General features: G+C 36.3%; 1 long non-coding RNA gene across 1 annotated transcript in view; it reads left to right on the top strand.

Moving 5' to 3' along the window:
- Positions 1–15787: 15787 nt before the first annotated feature.
- Positions 15788–19796, top strand: part of LOC119873776 — a 33391-nt gene continuing 29382 nt past the window's right edge. The window contains exon 1 of the long non-coding RNA XR_005365228.1: positions 15788–16091. This is a non-coding gene — a long non-coding RNA (uncharacterized LOC119873776). The remainder of the gene's footprint in view (positions 16092–19796) is intronic.

The following is a 19796-nucleotide window of genomic DNA, read 5'->3' as shown; positions in this document are numbered from 1 at the left end:
AATACAGGCTGCATACCTGAAGGGGGGTGCTGCCTCGTAAAAACCTAAAATGTAGGAGCGGTTTTGCAAGCCGGTAGTGAGCTTTGAGGAGAGTATTAGTGAAGGCTTAAATTGCTTTGAATATGCTTATAGCAGAAAATGGTTTGAAGTTATGGCCTGTGAGGCCTCAGAAGAAAGAGGAAAATATGCTTTTGGAAACTACAGGAAAGGGGAGAAGTAGTCCTTGCTACATTGTAGTGCGGAGCTTGACACCTCCAATCCATGTAGTAGCATGGGAGGTAGAAGGTGTGCCTTGTGAACTGAGTAATCTAGTTTACGAGACTTGTAAGTGAAATGTTGAATGTACTACTTGGATTCCTTTTGCTGCTTATAGTAATATTGGAGCGGAGGGAGACAATTGAGCGAAAGAATGTTAAAGGGAGACAGGCCATGATGTTTTTGGAAATTCTCAACCTCTTTCAGATGGCAGGTGGTACTAAAAATACAAAATGTATTCTGAGCAAAAATCAAATTCCAGGTACCCCTAGGAAAATATGATTTAGAGATAAAATTCAGGGTGTGATTCTAAAATCTTCTGTTAAGAGCTCAGTCAGAAGAAAGCCGATGCCCTGGAGTACTATTAAGTCATGTAAAAGGCCCTATGGAGAGTTGTAGTATGTGCCTCACAGGTTCTTTCAATAAAAAACGAAAATCCCCAAACCAGCTTCTATCTTGAAAAGATTTATGATTGTGACTTTGGTTGAGTGGCGTGAACCCCAGTGAAATGCATAGGAGGCTCATAAAGTTGTTGAATGAATTATAGCTACAGAAACACCACCAGTTTTGACTGAGGAATAGACCCAGGACAAATAAAAAAAGCAATTGGGTCTTCAGATTTTACTATAATACTATCCACAGGGTTGGAGACACAACAAGGCTAGGGAAAAATGATCAGGGCTATTTTTTAAGGGCACTTATTTTCTTTAAAAATTTTCAACTGTATAATAGAATTATTAACCTACACGCAGGGAATTAGCCTTCCTCATTGAAGAGCTAACTGGCATACTCTCGTTAGGGTAAATGACACCTACACCCCAGTAGAGTACTATTGTGTTGTGGAAAACAAACCTTGTTTCCCTCACCCTAATCCAGTTTGAGTCTGCAGTGTACTTATCAAAGGCTTCAGGAATTCAAGACCCCTGGGCCCTTTTGGGACAATGTCTCATTGGGGTATGTGCTCAGGAACTTGCAAAATGGAAGTTTTAGACTATTCTGGAGGGTTAGAAGAAGTACTGATTCTTTTTATGCACACATCTAGGTGATGGTTTCAACAATGGGGATTAATTATATCATTGGAAAGGATGATGAGACATTGATCATGAATCTAAGTTTTAAATGATAACTTTCTCAGCTCGCAAACCTCAGAAGACAAGTCTAAATGATTTGGCTTAACTGCTAAAATCTAGTTGTTTCAGACTTTGTGTTAACCAGTCAAGGTGATGTCTGCCAACAATAATTTCTGCTGCATGTGGATAAATATGGTAGGTAGAACACACCTCTAAGTCAAAGGAATTGGCCATTTGATTCTCCAAGGTAGATCCTAGTAGATTCTGGACATACTTTGTTGTCCTGAGTTCAGCAGTTTGCACATATGGGTTCGAAGCTTTCTGCAAAATCCAAATCTTATTTCTTTTCTACTATGTGTACATCTCCAGTCGTAAATGCTGCTTTGCAGCTACTGACCTATATTAGACCATCTGACAAGTCCTCAGAATGATCAGACCTTGACTTGGTGCTAAAGTTTTTAAACATGATATCAGAGATAATGACAGTTGTGTAAATCCGGAATGAGACTGTGTTGCCAATCTTTTGGCCTGGCCAGAAGATGGCCAAAAGGTAGTATGACTGAGAATGGGGAAAAACTTGTTCCCATTATCAGTTATGCAGTTAAGAACCACAAGCGTCCTCTGACTTGCAGAACAGTTTACTCAGAATTTCACATGGTTGCATAAATACTTGTGTTGACCGCTTCAATTGTATCCTAAGAATTGCTGTTCAATCCTTAAGATCTACAAACTGTGCATTCACTTCCTATGATGAAATGGCAATTCAGAATTAATTTCTTATATTCTTGGTGAAGTAGGCAAATAAAACCCCATTTGCTTAATCATAACAGATGTCTTTATTTAAGGACTGGGACTCCTACCCTTGCCACTAGAAATAGCTAGTTAATTTACTTTGTCATTTTCTAAATTATGCTTTTTAAAGGTTTTATGTACCTTTGAATGTCATTAGCTAATTTTGTAATTTTTCTTGGCATTTTATTTTTTTCTTGGCATTTTAATAAAAAGTTTTAAAGGAATGGTAACATCAAAAATTGTGAATAAAATTCTATTTAAAAATGAAAAACTTGAAGGTTACATTTTTAAGTAATTCTGTCACTGGTGCTAAACAATTATTTGTACTAACTTCCCTCCAATAAGTCTGAATATCTTAATGGCCTGTAAGACATGTTTATAATAGGTTGATTTATCAAATAGTTCAAGGAACTCCCCTCCCCCATACTTAAAAAATGCCACTATGCCACGTATTAAGTAGGATTTAACCATTTAAAATGTCTTGAGTGCCTGATGTCCAGCACTATTCTAGAACCAGTGAGTGGTATGAGAGAAATAGAAATAGCTTCTCCTTCAGAAAGTTTACCCTTTTTCTGAATACAAAACAAAGACCTGGTAAACTATGACCAGTTGTGGATTTTCATAGGATCAGAAGATATTCTAGGTGGAAGAGCTATTTAAATATGTGATGATGACGCACCAAAATTGAACCATAACAATGCAAGTAGAGTTAATTTTTTCATTACCCTTTTCATAGGTGGTTTAAATTAGAACTGATTTGAAGGCATTTTTTAATTACCTGATAGTGACTCTGCTTTTATGAAAGTTTAACTTGATGGTTTTTGAAGCCTTGATCTTCATTTTATAAACTTTATTTTCCCTGAATAGCCTCTTCCTTTATGCATCTGGCATTACTATCAGATCAGAAATCCTTGCCAACAGGAATTTTTGAAGACTTGCTTCCTCAGGTCTCCACTTCAGATTCATTTTTCATCTGTCGCTAATACTAATCTTCTGCTTAACCTCCTGCTAGGGGGCTGTTTTGTAACAACTTGTTTTGAAGGGGGTGGAGAAAAGTGTCTTGTTTAGCTGTAGATGTAGTTTAAGAATCACATAAACACTTGGGCAAGGCAATAAAGAGTTGGAAGAAAAATAGTAACTGTGAGAAAGTTAAATATATCGTCAAAGTAGGTCATTTTGTATTCTACTTAAAGTTCAAATAGGCCAGAGAACAGTTTTATGCTGAATTAATCCTATCCTATCAATTGCATACCAAACCCCCAGGGAAGCCTGATTATGTAGCTTGAGGGCATATGCTAAGAGGTCAATTGACTCCTTTCTCAGGTTATGATCATCATTAATGATAATGGACATTCTGTTCTGAGACTGAGGTAAGGGCAAACTTTTTTATTGTCCATTGGTGCTATTGAAAATAATAAAGACATATATATGGGAGAATTTAGGAGCATCTCAGGGAATGTGGCTGGAGAAGGTCAATTCAGCAGGACAACAGAAAAACCACCCCACTGGTCAAAGGTGTTCGGCTAGAATGTAAGAGGAAAGATGTGTTGGATAGATGTGCCACCTTGATACAACTCATTTGTGTGTTGTCAATATATTCTCTATCCATGGAAGTAAATTTTCTTTATGCACCTCTTCATCCTTCCAAACTAGAAATATGCAGGGGATAAAGGTTTTGCGAAGCCTTCTATTGCAGGGAAAATTAAGGGACTAGCTGGAGAACACAAACCTTTTGTCTTGCATTTGCATATTAAGTTCATTTCTGCCTGAGCTGATGTCTTAGGGGCCCAGAAGACACAGGACTGAGTGGGGTCAGATGCTAATTGAAAGAATATTTGTGGAATCACTAAGCTGAGGAGAAAAAAGCTATAGCTGGACGAAGAATTGAAATCTGAAGCATTGGGAAACTGAGCCACATTTCAAATGGAAGAGAAGACCTAAATGGAGAGATTCCCAGGATTAATAACAGAAGAGATTGAGAAAATAAAGAGTGAAGGATGGAACAATTAAGACCAGGCAGCTGGGGCTCCAGGCATTTCTACGGAGACATTTCTACGGAGGACATTTCTACGGAGTTTATGCGACCTAGAATTTCGATGGTGTATGATTGGAGAAACCAACCCCAAATACCAAGTGGTTGAAACAGGTTAGAAGTGCATTTTTCTTTCATATAAAAGTCTGGCTTTGCACTCCCAAAGCTTATGTGGTATACTAGGGTATTGAGGCATATGATTCTTTTATCTGTTGATCTACCTGGTGTATGATTGTCATCTGTGCTCCTGGCAGATGAACACATGAGGAAGACAAAGAGCACACACAAGGTTTCTTGAAGAGTCTATGAAAATGAAATGAGTCTGTCCTATACATCTTTTTATTTTTTTTAAAGCGTGAGCTGAAGACAGATGCTCAACCGCTGAGCCGCCCAGACGTCCCTGTCCTATACATCTCTTAAATTGTCTTTCATATTTATCATTTTCCTCTTCATGCTATACTCTGGATAATTTCTTAATATATTCTAGCTCATTAATTCTACCTTTAGTAATGTCTAATCTACTTATAAAAACTATCCATTTTTTTCTTTTTCAACAATTTCTTTTAGAAGCTTCATTTTTAAATTTTCAGTATACTTGTTCATTCTTTTAAGTTCCGCTGCATGCTCATTATTTTGTTGCCTTGTGTCTTAAGGGGTTCATACCTAACCCGTCTAGACGCTCTATTTGATATTTCCAGTATGCAGTGCTTGGAGGTCAGATACACTTTTTTCTCCCTGCTGTTTTTTTGTTTGTTTTTTTACTCAGACTGACTTTCTCATGTGCTTGTTAGTCTATAAATATAAGTTTATTGTCTTAATTGAGGAGTCTGACATTCCCATATTAGGAAATGTTGCTCTTAGAAGTAATGTCAAATTATAAAGTGTAGAACAATGACTCAAATCTTTTTTTTTTTTTTTTTTTTTTAAGAGGGGACATTAAGAGTTATTCCTGTTGGACCAGTGATACCACAAAATAAGTATGCTATACAGTGCATAGTGCTTTGCTGTAGGAAGGTCCCTAGTGCACCCAGTTAGTCATAATACCAAAAGAAAAAAAATCTGATTTACTTCTTAAAAATCGTGTGTTGGTAACAGAACACTATCTACTTGTTGCTATTACAATCAAACGAGTTGGAAAAGCATTAATAATAATGAAGAGCTATACAAATATAAGGTATTATTTCTCGTGATTAACTGTCATTCTTTGAACTAGATAAATCATGCTGTGCTGTCATAAGACAAAAAGGCGCTTGATCTTTTGTCTCCTGATTTATAATCTTTGAATGGAAACATTTCCTTGGACCTTTGTTTCCTGTATCGACTTAATACCGTGACGTCATAATTTTTTTTCTATTTTTCTCCATTTCCTAGAACTAGAGAAGGTGCTAGCTCTTAACTACTAGTAGGATGCAAAGTACCTAGACAGTCTGGATTGTGTTTCTAATGAAATGTGATCATAGCCCTGAGTTGGGATACTTTATATTTAGTAGGACCTCGGGTCCCCAAATTTCTACATGTGCCTGCTTTAAACAATTTGTTAACTGATAACACTTTCCCACTAGCCTGGGGCAAAGCAATGTCATTTTCACTTACAGAATGTGTTAAGTTAAGGCTTATGTGATTCAAATGGGTAGTTCACCAAAGCTTCAAAGCAATATTCCATATATAAGAGCTTGTTTTAGCAGCTAACCAACAGACCTTAAATGCATACCAGGTGTGCTACCCTCTGCTCTCCAATATACCCAGTCATTAAAATATTGCTGAGAGCACATTTCTTTCCACTAGAGTTTTCTTAGGGGCTCCATCCAGGTGCATGAAATAGTTAGGAGGACCACACATGTATTTGCATTAAAATTAGTTTCTTATTTGCATATCATTTACATACACCTACACAGACTGTGCCATCTATTCTTAGGCAGCTTTTAGCAAAACATTATTTATTGCTATCATTAGGGCTGACACTTCTTGATTTTTTTTTTTTTTTTCTCCTTTGCTTTCATCCTCATCCAGTCTTTGACCTCAGAGTTTGACATCAAAGAAATACACAAAGATGATAATGATAGAGAGTGCAGAAGCTTTCTGTTAGATTATGGTATGAAGAACACAAAAAATATTTAAAGAAACTTTCACATACAGATCCAAATTATACATTTTTTTGAGGGCGGGGGAGTGAGAGGTAGAATGAGATTCTTTTTTGAAGGAGAAAGGGATGAAAGAGTGTTAGTATATGAACCATAGGAATTTAAAATACTTGGTGGAGTGCATCATTTAATGAATATTTATTGAATACTATAATGTTTAAAGGCCTTACTAGGTATTGGGCATTCAGCAGTAAATAAAACCTACTAAGACAAAACTTGGGGAAAAAAAAAAAAAAAAAAAAAAACTTGTCTCATTGAGTTTACTACATTCTAGTTGCTGCGAAGTGGATTGGGAGAGGCAAATAGGCCAATAACTGGGTAATTAAATATTAAATATATTATATATTTATTAAATTATATAATATATATAAATTAAATATATTAAATATATTTAAATATTAAATATATTTAAAAACTTGTCTCATTGAGTTTACTACATTCTAGTTGCTGCGAAGTGGATTGGGAGAGGCAAATAGGCCAATAACTGGGTAATTAAATATTAAATATATTATATATATTATATAATATATATAAATTAAATATATTAAATATTCAATTCAATATTTAAAATAGTGACCAATTCCAGAGATTTTTTAAAAAAGGAAGAGAAGGAGGATAGGGAATGCAGGATGTTGCCTTAGGGAGGCTACAATTTCACATAGGGTGGTCAGAGAAGATAGGTTTGAGAAGTTTTCAGTAAAGACCTAAAGAATATAAGACACTCTTACACCAAGCCATTCTGACATCTAAGGGAACATAGTGTCCGTGGGAATTAACTGAAAGACATTAAAATGCAAATTCCTGGGCTTTTCACTCAGATCTGATCTAGGTCTCAGGACTCCGGTTATGTAAGTTGTATTAAGTATCCTAAGATTTCAAAGCAAGAGTCTCTCATGCAACAAGATTGAAAAAGGTATAGGTAGATATTTCCCATATACTGCCCGTCCCTACACACCTACAGCTTCCCCCATTGTCAACACCTTACGCTGAAGTGATAGGTTTGTCACAATTAACCTACACTGACCCACCATTATCACCCAAAGTCCATAGTTTACAGTCCTAGTTCACAGTTCACTCTTGCTGTTGTAATTTCTAAGTGTTTGGACAAATTTATTCTTCTAGGTTTGTTAAGATAAAATGGGCATATATTTGTATAAGTTTAAGCTATATGATGTGATAATTTGATATATCCCTAGATTGCAAAATGTCACAATAAGGTTAGTTGACACATCATAATCTCACATAATTTTTGAGGGTGTGGGGAGAACATTTAAGATAACTCTTTAGCAACTTTCAAGTATACAATAGAGTTGGTAGCTATAGTTACCATGCTGAATCTTAGATCCCTAAAACTTCATCTTAAAATGGAAGTTGGTACTCTTTGACCAACAATCTCCCCATTTCCTCTACCCGCCTTGTAACCACCTGTTGTGTCAGTGTTGACCTTTGATTGTGAGGTTACTAGCCAGGAATGCTTCACACACTTGCCTTGGGCCATGTTACCTGTGGAGAGCTCCCATATAGCTTTCCCAGACTGAAACTAATGCTATGACTAAACTGGCCCTTGGGGTTGTTGGGATTGCAGGATTCCCCTTAGCAACAAACATCAGGCATCTTTGTAAAGACATGATTTATTAGTTACAGATTCAGGAGGTTACACAGCACGCTCAAGGGCCACAGCAAGGCTTTGGATAGACAGGGAGGAAGTACATATCTGAGGCTCTGTCTTTCTTAGGGTCTGAGAGTCGGGGGTCTAGGGTTTTGTGGGTTAACTTTATTGGTGAATTTAAAACATGAAAGCAGGATATAGGGTAGAGGAAGGAAAAAGTGGGGTCATTCAAGAAATATGTTACCTGGGTTACCCAGGGCTTCTAGGAGGGGAGCTTCGCGGCATCTGCCTTCTCAAAATGGCTCTTCTTGGTCTTGGACTGCACCAGGGTTTCACGGTTTCCTACCTGCCCAGAGCTCCCATAAAAGCCTGTTTCTTCATGCATGAATGACAAATTACTGTTGTTAAGCACAGGATTTAAATGAGGGGCATCTTATCTGGCCATCTTTCAGACCTAGACACAAATTTATTGGACACATATCCACCACTATAGTATTTTTTACTGCCATAAAAATTCTGAGCTCTGTCTATTCGTCTATCTTTACACCCTAAACCCTGGGAACTACTCATTTTTTATTGTCTCCGTGGTTATACCTTTTCTAGAATGTAATATAAAATAATAAAAGAGGTAATCTTTTCAGTGTTTTTTTTTCCTGCTCAGTAATAAGCATTTAAGTTTCCTCCATGTTTTTTTTTTTTTTCCCCACAGCTTGATAACTCATTTTTTAGTGTAAAGAACACCTTTATATGATGTGCCAGAGCTAAGTTACCCATTAACCTACTCAAGAACATCTTGGTGGCTTCCGAGTTTTGGCAATTACGAATAAAGCTACTATAAACACCTGTGTATAGGTTTTTGTGTAGACCTAAGTTTTCAACTCTTTGGGGTAAATACCAAGGAGCATAACTGCTGGATCTTCTTGTAAGAGTATGTTTACTTTCATAAAAAAAACAGCCTTATTGTCTTCTAAAGTGGTTATACCATTTGGCATTCTCACCAGTAATGAGGGAGAGTTCCTGTTTGTCCACATCCTCACCAACATTTGGGGTTGTCAGCATTCTGGACTTTGACCTTCCTAATAGATGTGTACTGGTATCCTATTGTTTTAATTTATATTTTTTCTGATAAATGATGTGGAGCATTTTTTCATATGTTTATTTGCCAGATGCATATTATATGTTGTTGAGGTGGTTGTGTAGGTCTTTGACCCATTTTTAAATTGGGTTGTTTTCTTACTGTTGAGTTTAAAGTTTTATAAAAAAAATTTTAACAGTTCTTTGAGATTTGTCTTTTGACATATTTTATTCTACTTTGTGGGTTGTCTTTTGGTACTCTTCACATTGTCTTTCACAGAGTAAAATTTTAATTTGGAGTCCAGCTTATTAGGTATTTCTCTTATGGACTATGACTTTGATGTTGTATTGAAAATGTTACTGCCATTCCCAAGGTCCTCTAGGTTTTCTCCCTATCTTCTAGGAATTTTATACTCTTGCATTTTGCACTTAGGTCTTGATTCATGTTGAGTTGATTTTCATAACATCTGCAGGATCTATGTTGAGGTTCATTGTTTTGCATGTAAATGTACACTTTTTCCAATACTATCTAATGAAACCACCATCTTCGTTCCACTGTTACTTTTGCTCCTTTGTCAATGATTGGTTGACTGTATTTATGTAGGTGTATTTCTGAGCTCTTTATTCTACATCATTCATCTATTTTTTTTTGAGGGGGGGGGTCAGTGTCCTACTGTTTACTATAATTGTATATAGTATCTGAAGTCAGGGGGCATCAGTCTTCTACTTTTTCTTATTCAATATTCAATTGGCTATCCTGTGGTTTATTTATGCCTCTCCATAAAAACCTTGAGAATCAATTTGTCATATCCACAGAATAATTTTCTGGGGTTTTCATTGGGATTGCACCGAATCTATAATCGAGTTGGAAGCAACAAATACTTGACAGTATGGAGTCTTAATATCCATGAACATAGAATATCCATTAATTTCTTCTTTGATAGATTTTATATGAATCTTATTAATCTTATTTAAATTCAATTAATTAACATAATATAGGTTTCAGAGGTAGAGGTCACATACATAATTCATTAAACTTATACCTACGTATTTTATTTTGGAGGGAATAATGTGAGTGGTAAGGATTTTAATTTCAAATTTTGTTTGTTGCTGGTTTACAGGAAAGTGACTTTTGTATATTAGCTCTACATAATGAAACCTCACTATAATTATTAAATTTTTTTGATTCTTTCAGATTTTTTACATAGGCAATCATTTAATCTGTAATCACAATTTTAATCCTTCTCCACATATTTAACTTGTATTTCTTTTTCTTATCTTACTGTATTAGCTAGCACTTAGAGTACAGTATTGAAAAGCAGTAGTGAAAGGAAACATCCTTGCCTTGTTCCTGATCACAGTAATAACTCTGGTTTCTCACCACTTAGTATGATATTAGCCATAGGGTGTTTCTTTGTTTTGTTTTTTTGGTTTTTTTGAAGATGTTCTTTATCAAGTTGAGGAAGTTTGTTGAGAGCTTTTTTCTTTTTTTTTTTTTTTATCATGAGTAGGTGTTTCATTTTGTCAAACTCTTCATCTATTTATAATGCATGATTTTTTTTTTTTAGTCTGTTAATGTGATGGAGGACATTGATTTTTTTTTTTTTTTTTTTTTTCCTCTTTGATGTTTCACCAGCCTTGCAGATTTGGGATAACTCCCATGAGGTAGTAATGTAGAACTGTTTTTATACATTGTTAAGTTCTAGTTGGTAATAGTCTTTTGAAGATTTTTGTATCTATATTCATGAGTGATAATGGTGTTTTTCTTTTCTTGGAATGTCCTTCACTGGCTTTGGAATTAGGGTAACACTGGCTTTGTAGAATGAGTTAGGAAGGATTCTTTCTGCTTCTATCTTCTGAAAGAAAATTTGTAAAAATTTTTTTTCCTGAAAAGTTGGTTAGAATTACAAGTGAACTCATCTGAACATGGAATTTCCTATTTTGGAAGGTTATTAGTTATTGATTTTATTTCTTCAATAGATAAAGGCCATTCAGATTTTCCACTTTTTGTGTGAGTTTTAATAGATGTTTGTCTTTAAGGAATTGTCACATACCATCTAGGTTACCAAATTTTGTGGGCAGAGTCCATAGTATTCCTTTATTATCCTTTTAATGTTCATGGTATTGGTAGTGATAATCCCTCTTTGATTTTTAATAGAGCTTTTCTTTTTCCTTAATTAGCTTGGCTAGAGGTTTACCAATTTTATTATTTTCAAAGAACCATCTTTTGGTATTAATGGAAATTCTCTGTTGATTTGCTTATGAATGTATTGATTTCTGCTGATTTTTATTTCTTTTGCTTACCCTGGATTTTATTTGCTCTTTTTCTAGTTTTCTAAGGTGAAAGCTTAGATGATTTTTTTAAAGATCTTTTTCTTTTTTACATCTTCATTTCTAATAAATGGATTCAGGGGCATAAATTTCTTAATATGCCTTTGCATAAATTTTATGTTTTATTTTTATTTTGTACAAAATGTAAAATTTCTCAATTTCTTCTTTAATCCATGTGTTATTTAGAAATGTATTGTTTAATCTCCATATAATTTGGAATTTTCTAGGTATCTTCCTGTTACAGGTTTATAGTCTAACTCCATTGTGATTTGAGAGCAGTCATGAAATTTCTTTTTAAATTTGTTATAGTTTATAAAATATGGTCTATCTTGGTCAATGTTAGACATGTGAGATTGAGAAGCATGTCTATTTAATGAAGTAGTCTATAGGTGACGATTGAATGCACTGTTGGATTCACCGATGTTCATACTGCTTTTCTGCCTTGTGGATCTGTTTATATTTGATAGAAAGACATTAAGATCTCCAACCATAATAGGGGATTCATCTTTTGTCCTTGTTCTATGGGTTTTTGTCTCAAATATTTTGATGTTGTATAAGGTGTACATATTAAGGATTATTTTTTCTTAGAGAGTTGATCCCTTTATGTAATATCCTTATTTATTCTTGATGACATTTTCTTAGGCTGCTCTATCTGAAATTAAAGCTACTTGTATTTTCTTGAAATTGATTTTTGACATTGTATATTTTTTCTCCATTCTCTAATTATAATCTAAGTGTGTCCTTATATTCAAAGTGTCTTACAGCATGTAGTTGGATCTTGTTTTTTGATTCATTTTGACAGTCTAATTTAGTTGATATCTACAAACCATGTTTAAATTGTCAATATAGTTGAATTAGTATCCACCATATTTGTTACTATTGTCTATTTGTTTCCTTTATTCTCTGTTCCTGTTTTTTGTCTTCCACACTTATTTTGCCTTTTTTGGTTTTATTTTTATTAAAAATTTATTGAAGTATAATTTATAGTATTAGTTGCAGGTATACATTATAATTGAACAGTTGTATACATTTCTCAGTGTTTACTGAGATCAGTATACTGTTAACCCCCTTAATTTATTTATCTCATCCCACCTCCCACCTGGTGTCTCCTAATCAACACTGTATTCTTTGTATTTGGGTCTTTTTTATATCTTTTTGTTTGTTTCTTGAAATCCACAAATGGGTGAAATAATATTTGTTCTTGTCTGATTGACTTCACTTAGCTTTATACTCTCTAGGTCTATCCGTGTTGTTGCAAATGGCAAGATTTCATTCCTTTATGGCTGAGTAGTATTCTGTGTGTGTGTGTGTGTGTGTGTGTGTGTGTGTACACACACATCTTTTATTTTTTAAGATTTTATTTATTTGTTCATGAGGGACAGAGAGAGGTAAAGAGATAGGTAGAGGAAGAAGGAGGCTCCCTGCAGGGAGCCTGATGAGGGACTAATCCTGGACCCCCGGGGTCATGCCCTGAGCCAAAGGCAGATACTCAGCCACTGAACCATCCAGGTGTCCCACATTTTATCTTCATCCATTCATCTATAGATGGACACTGAGGTTTCTTCCATATATTGAGTATTGTAAATAATGCCATAAAAATAGGGGTGCATATCTCTTTATGAATTTGTTTTTGTTTTCTTTGGATAAATATCCAATAGTGGAATTACTGGATTATATGATATTTCTTAATTTTTGAGGAAACTCCATACTGTTTTCCATAGTGGTTGTGCCATTTGCATTCCCAACAACAGTGTGCAAATGTTCCTTTTTCTCCATGTCCTCACCAAAACCTGTTTTTTCTGCTTTTTACTTTAGTCATTCTGGTACTTGTGAGGTGATATCTCATTGTGGTGTTAATTTGCCTTTCCCTGATTAGTGAAAATGAGCATCTTTTCAGGTGTCTGTTGGCCATCTATATGTCTTTTATTGAAAAATGTGTATTCATGTCCTTTGTCCTTATTTGTGTTTTCTTGGTGTTGAATTGTATGTTTTTTGTATCTTGGATATTAATTCCTTATGAGAGGGATGCCTGGGTAGCGCAGTGGTTGAGTATCTGCCTTCAGCTCATAGCATGATCCCGGAGTCTGCGATGGAGTCCCACATCAGGCTCCCTGTGAGGAGCTGCTTGTACCTCTCTCTGTATGTCTCTCATGAATAAATAAATAAAATCATTAAAAAAAATCCTTATCAGAAATATCATTCCCAAATGTCTTTTCCTATTCAGCAGATGGTGGTTTTATGTTGTCAGTGGTTTACTTCACTGTTGAAAACCTTTTTATTCCAGGATAGTCCCAGTAGTTTTGTTTTGTTTTTGTTATCCTTGCCTGAGAAGACAAGTTTAGGAAAATGCTTCTGCAGCTAATGTCAGAGAAATTACTGTCTATGTTCTCTTCCTAAGATTTTTATGATTTCAGATCTCACATTTAGGTCTTTAATTCATTTGAGTTTATTTTTGTGTGTGGTATAAGAAAGTGATCCATTTTCATGCTTTTGCATGTAGTCATCCAGTCTCTTCATCTTTGCCCCACTATTTTTGTCTCCCTTGTTGAAGATTAATTGCCTGCATCTGTGTGTTTCTGGGGCTTCTATTCTATTGATTTGTTTGTGCCAGTATCATACTGTTATGAATACTATAGCTTTGTGGTATATCTTGAAATCTAGGATTGTGATAAGGCTGGCTTTTTTTTTTTTTTTTTTTTCTTTTCAAGATTGGTTTAGCTATTTGGATCTCTTGTGGTTCCACACAAATTTTAGAATTATTTTAATTCTGTGAAAAAGTGCTTCTGGTATTTTGGTAGGGATTGTATTAAATCTATTGATAGCTTTGGGTAGTATGGGCATAACTCTTAGCATGGATTATGATTCTGTTTGTTGGTGTTGTCTTCATTTATTTCATCAGTGTTTTTATTGTTTTCAAAGCACAGGTCTTTCACCTCCTTGGTTAAGTTTATTCCTAGATATTTTCATTTATTTTTGGTACATTCATAAATGCTACCATTTCTTAATTTCTCTTTTGTTAGTGTATAGAAATGCAACAGACCTGTGTATTTGTATCCTGCAACTTTATCGAAATCATTTATCAGTTCTAGCTTTTTGGTGCCTTTAGAGTTTTCTATATGTAGTCATGTCATCTGTAAATAGTGAAAGATTTACTTCCTTTTAATTTTATGAGGCTGGTTTAGTGGTGATGACTCCTTTAACTTTTATCTGTCTGGGAAACACTCTCTTTTCTGAATGGTGATCTTGCTGGGTAGAATATAATTGGTTGGAGGTCTTATTCTTCCAACACTGCAGACCACAAGGTGGTTAATAATCTATTCAAAGTTTTTTTTTGTTTGTTTGTTTGTTTTTTAAGATTTTATTTATTTACTCATGAGGAACATAGGAGAGACACAGGCAGAGGGAGAAGCTGGCTCCATGCAGGGAGCCTGATGTGGGACTGGAGCCTGGGACTCTGGGATCATGCCCTGAGCCGAAGGCAGATGCCCAACCTCTCAGCCACCCAGGTGTCCCTCTATTCAAAGTTTCTACTGAAAAATCAGTTGATAGTTACTCAAAAGGCAATACCTTGAGGTTATTTTCTTCTTTCTAATTGATTTTAAATTCTTTTTATCAATACTTTTTGCCACTTAATTTTCCTGTGTCTTGGTGGACCTCTGTAGGGTGTTTTTTTTTAATTGGGAGCTTTCTATTTTTATCTATATACCTAGTTTCTTCCCCAGATTAGGGCAGGTTTCAATGATAATTTCTTCAAATGTATGGTCTTCCCCCTTCTCACACTCGTCTCCTCATTCTGGGATCCCTATAATATAAATGTTACTATGCTTAGTATCATGGACTTCCTTTAACCTATTCCCATTTTTAATTTATTTTAAATAAGCTTTTCAGCTTGTTTGCTTTCTATTACTGTCTTTGAGCTCATGATCTAGTCTATCTCCTCTTTATCTTTCCTCTCTCAATTAGAGTTCTACATCTGAATTTTTAAAATGTTTCTTTGTTGAATATCTCACTGAGATTTTACACTTTATTCTCAAATCCTGTGAGTATCTTTATAACTGTTACTTTGAATTTATGTGGCATATTGCTTATTTCCATTTCATTCAGCTCTTTTGCTTTAGTTTTGTCCTTTCATTTGGGACATAATCCTCTGTTTCCTCATTTTGCCCAACTCTATCTGGAAAGCCAGCTATATCTTCTTAAAAGTAGTGACCTTATGAATAAGAGTTCCTGTGGTGTCTTGTAGCACAATATCCTCTGTTGACTAGAACCAGGTACTTCAGGGGGTCTCCCGTATAGGTTATGTATGCCCTGCTATGTTGGCTGAGCCCCATTTACTTTTAGTCCAGTTGGTTGCAGTGGCCTGCTTTGTGAGCACACTAGGCACAGTTTGATTTCTGTGCTGTTAGGGAGCCATTCTGGGGCCCAGTGTGCTTGTAACTGGGTGGTGTCAGCAGTCAGACCAGATGGCTCTCTTCAGCCCATCTGCTGGGGCTGCAGGGAACTCTCCCTGGGTTGTCCATTGAAAGGTTTTCAATGGTGAGCAGGGCCTGCAGTGAAACCACATGCCTGCCCTCAGTCCATCTTCTTGGGCTGCAATTGCAGTGGTGTGTGTGTGTTTATCTTCCCTTCTCCTCAGGGCAGGAGTTACTTTGGATTGGTGCTGTTCCCTGTCAGATATACTTGCAAAGTGTGTCTCAGCTGGAGCTACTTTGGAGGGATACTGGCCCAAGCTTGGATATAATGGTTCCAAAGGCGATTGGAGGGACAGAGAACTCCTTGTTAGCGAGGTAGGTGGAGAGTATTCTTGCCAACTCTTTTCTTAGAAACATTTCCTTAAGATACCTGCCCTTGCAGGCAAGTTTTGAGATTAGTAAATAAATGTCCTTCCCATTTACATCCGGGGCTTTTCAAACTGCTGCTTCTGTGTTCTATCACCTGGGGTTGGTGGTTATGTTGGCTCCTGAAGGTCAGGGACTCCGTTTCCTATCACTCATTGGCTCTCCCAGAGTTAAGCCTGCTGATTTTTTTTTTTTTTTTAAAGATTTTATTTATTCATGAGAGGCAGAGAGAGGCAGAGACACAGGTAGAAGGAGAAGCAGGCTCCACGCAGGGAGCCCAAGGTGGGTCTCAATCCCAGGACTCCAGGATCACACGCTGGGCTGAAGGGGGCGCTAAACCTCTGAGCCACCGGGGCTGCCCCATAGCCTGCTTAAAGTATCTGGAATTAAGCCTTGCTGTTTTTCAAAGCCAAATGTTGTGGGGACTTGTCTTCCCAGTGAAGGTTGCCCATGCCAGCTGTGCCTGGTATGGGGTATGCTCCTCTCCTTCTCCATGCATGTGTCCCTCCTGTTTGTGTTTGGTCTGCCTAGGAGTTTGATCCCTGACCACCTCTCCCCCTTTCTACCCTTTTCAATGTGGCTTACTCCCTATAATTAACTGGAAAGTCTGTTGTGCCAGTTCTCAGCTTGTTTTCTCTGCCTTCTGTGATTTTTTTTAATTGAACATTTTCTATGATCCTATTTTCTCTCCTTAGCATATCAGTTACACTTCCTCTTTTTAACTTTAGTGGTTGTCCTAGAATTTGCCATTATACTTTGGAGTTAACCTAATAAGTCCACTGTGAAATAATACTATTTTGTCCCACTATTTTTTTTCACCTTCTGGCGGGGGCGGGGGAGAACCACAATTCTTCCCTTCCACCTCGCATATCATTGCTTTCATTTCATTTATACATAGGCAGATATAACTAGCATGTGTATACATCTACTTCATATACACGATTACATAATCAAATGTATTAGAATTTCAAACCCACTTAGATTCAGTTAAGAAAACTAATTATATTTGCTCTCACTCATACTCTAGTGTTCTGCCTTTCTTCATATAAGTCCAATTTTCTGAACTATATGATTTTCCTACTCTCCAAAGAACTTTCTTGAACATGACTTGCAAGGCAGGTCTTCTGGAAATAAATTCCTTTAACTTCTGTCTATCTGAGAAAGCCCATTTCTCCTTCAGTTTAAAGGACAATTTCATAAGATTCACAATTTTATGGTGGTGTCTCTCCCCTCTTTACATTTTAATGTCTTACTCCACTTCCTTCTTATGAGAAGGCTGATTTAACTCCTTTGTTAGTCTTTATGTAAGACTTCTTACATCTGGCTTTTCTCAATTTTCTTTCATATTTGAGTTGATAAAGTTTAAATATGACATGGCTAGGTGTAATTACTTGGAATGTATCCTGTTGAAGTTCTCTGAGATTACCGGATTAATGGTTTTGTGTCTGACAAAATTTGAGGGGAAATGCTCTTTCAGCATTGCCTTTCAAATATTTTTGCTTTTCCTTTTTCTGATAATTGCCATTGTGCATATGTCACACCTTTTATAGTTGTGGAAATTCTGTACCTTTTTTTTTTTTTTTTTTTTTTTTTTTAGATTTTTAGATCTTTTACTCTTGGCTTTCCCAGTTTGGGAAGTTTGTATTTTCAATCTCAGAGATTCTTACCCTAGCCATGGTCAGTCTACTAATGAGTCCCTCAAAGGTGTTCTTTATTTCTGTTTAATGACTTTGATTGCTATTCTTTTTATTTCTTAGAATTTCCATCTCTCTTACATTATTCTTGTATGTTATCTATTTGTTTCATTGAAATACTAATAATATTAATCATTTAAAAATATTTCTGATTGGGTAATTCCAATATTCCTGCTGTTCAAAGGCAGAGGAGGGACAGTAAAGTATCCCTGGAACTGAGAAGGCACTTAGAGACCATAAAATGAAGCAAGGGACTCCACACAGTTAACAAAGTTTTAGTCACAGTAACTGACTGATGGGGTTGGGAGTGGGGGTGGTGGGGATTGGGCTTATGATGATTCAGGGGCTGCATGGGTATTCTCCACAAAGTCTGGAGAGATTTTATAGAGTGAGGGGATGTGCAGAGGTCATTGTGGTGAGGTCAAAAGGTTTAACCTTTAACAGATCTTTTGGTGCCATCTGTCCACCAGCGAAAGGGAGGGGAAGAAATTATGTTAGGTCTAGGAGTTTTCTAAATACCTTTAGGGAAGATCAGAACCTGCCTCCCTGAATTCTGGTCAGAGCATGCATTAATGTCCTAGGTACCTGGAACACATAGCCTAGAAGGAAGTCCTTATGTAGACATGAACAAGACAGAGGGCCAAAGATGAAGTCAGTGTTGTCAGCACTCCCTCACTTGCCATTACGGGACTCTAATGGTCATACGTTTCCAGTCTCTTCAAACTGAGTTTTCTTCATTTTAGTATGCCTTTTATTTGTTGTTGAAAGATAGGCAAGATGGACTGGGTAAAAGTAACTGACCTAAATAGACTTTAAGACATGTAGTGGTAAAATGCGGGAAAAGAAGAATGTTTTACAGTTCTATGATTAGGTCTCAGTTTTTTTTTTTTGTTTGTTTGTTTGTTTGTTTGTTTGTTTTTGGTAAGCCTATGCTGCTGAGCTCTAAACTTCTTCGGTGCTTGCTTCTCTCCCCCTTAGGTAGAACCAAATGGCTAAAGGGGGCTGGAGTTGAGTATTTCCCTTACCCGACTTAGCTGAGGTTCTGAACAAATGGAAGAAGATTAGGTTCTGGTAAACAATTTTCTCCTGGAGGCAAGCTTCATGAAGAGTATCACATTCTGGTGTATTTCAAAGAAGTTATCTTTCTCTCTGCTGGAAGTGGGAGGGCATTTTTCTCCAATATGCACTGTGAGGGCCTGATAGAGCTGCTGGAAGTAACTTACAAAAGTGTGGGCCCTTCATACCCATCACTAGGTGCCCCTAGGGTTTTTAATGATGAAATTTGTCCACAGGAAGCTTCTGGAAATTCCTTAATTACAGTTTAGGTTTTCCTATCCCAGCACTGGTTCCTGGAGGTGTCTGTTCCTTGGTTTCTGCTCCAGTAAATTGTTATTCTCTGTAGCTACCAGAGAATCACGAATCACAATTTTTAAATTTTTGTGTCAATGGTTTGCACTATGATCTCACTTCTCTGACAGACCTATGAAGGGTTAATTCCTAAGGTTTTCTAGATTTTTATTTGTTGTGAGCTTAGAAATTGCCATTCTAACCTATGTGCATGCCAGACTGGAAACTGTAGACTGTATTTGTATTGAAAAGTTTCTTTAATACCTCCAGATGATATTTGTTAACTAAGGCAAAACAGCGTTCAGGGAACTCTTGTAACACTGGAGTTGAGTCCTCAAGGGTAGAATGTTCTATAAATGTTAAAAACTTTTGAGAGGGTAGACACATGGACTTATTCCTAATGGGCCTTGGGCTTAGGTTGTTTGGGAGAATTTCAGGACTATTTGACCATAGTAGCCTTTGTAATTGTGAAAATCCTGCATTGGACAGATGAAGGGAAGTATATCCTAGAGCAAAAATTGTAGAAAAATAAATCTAGCAAGATTGTCAAATTATAGCTGAGGATGCCATGCATTTTTTGGTAGGATCCAAATGAATTTTATAACATATTACA

This window comes from Canis lupus, chromosome 10 (genome assembly GCF_011100685.1).
Source record: "Canis lupus familiaris isolate Mischka breed German Shepherd chromosome 10, alternate assembly UU_Cfam_GSD_1.0, whole genome shotgun sequence".
NCBI classification, from domain to species: Eukaryota; Metazoa; Chordata; class Mammalia; order Carnivora; family Canidae; genus Canis; species Canis lupus.
This window is presented reverse-complemented; position numbering and strand designations above follow the sequence as displayed.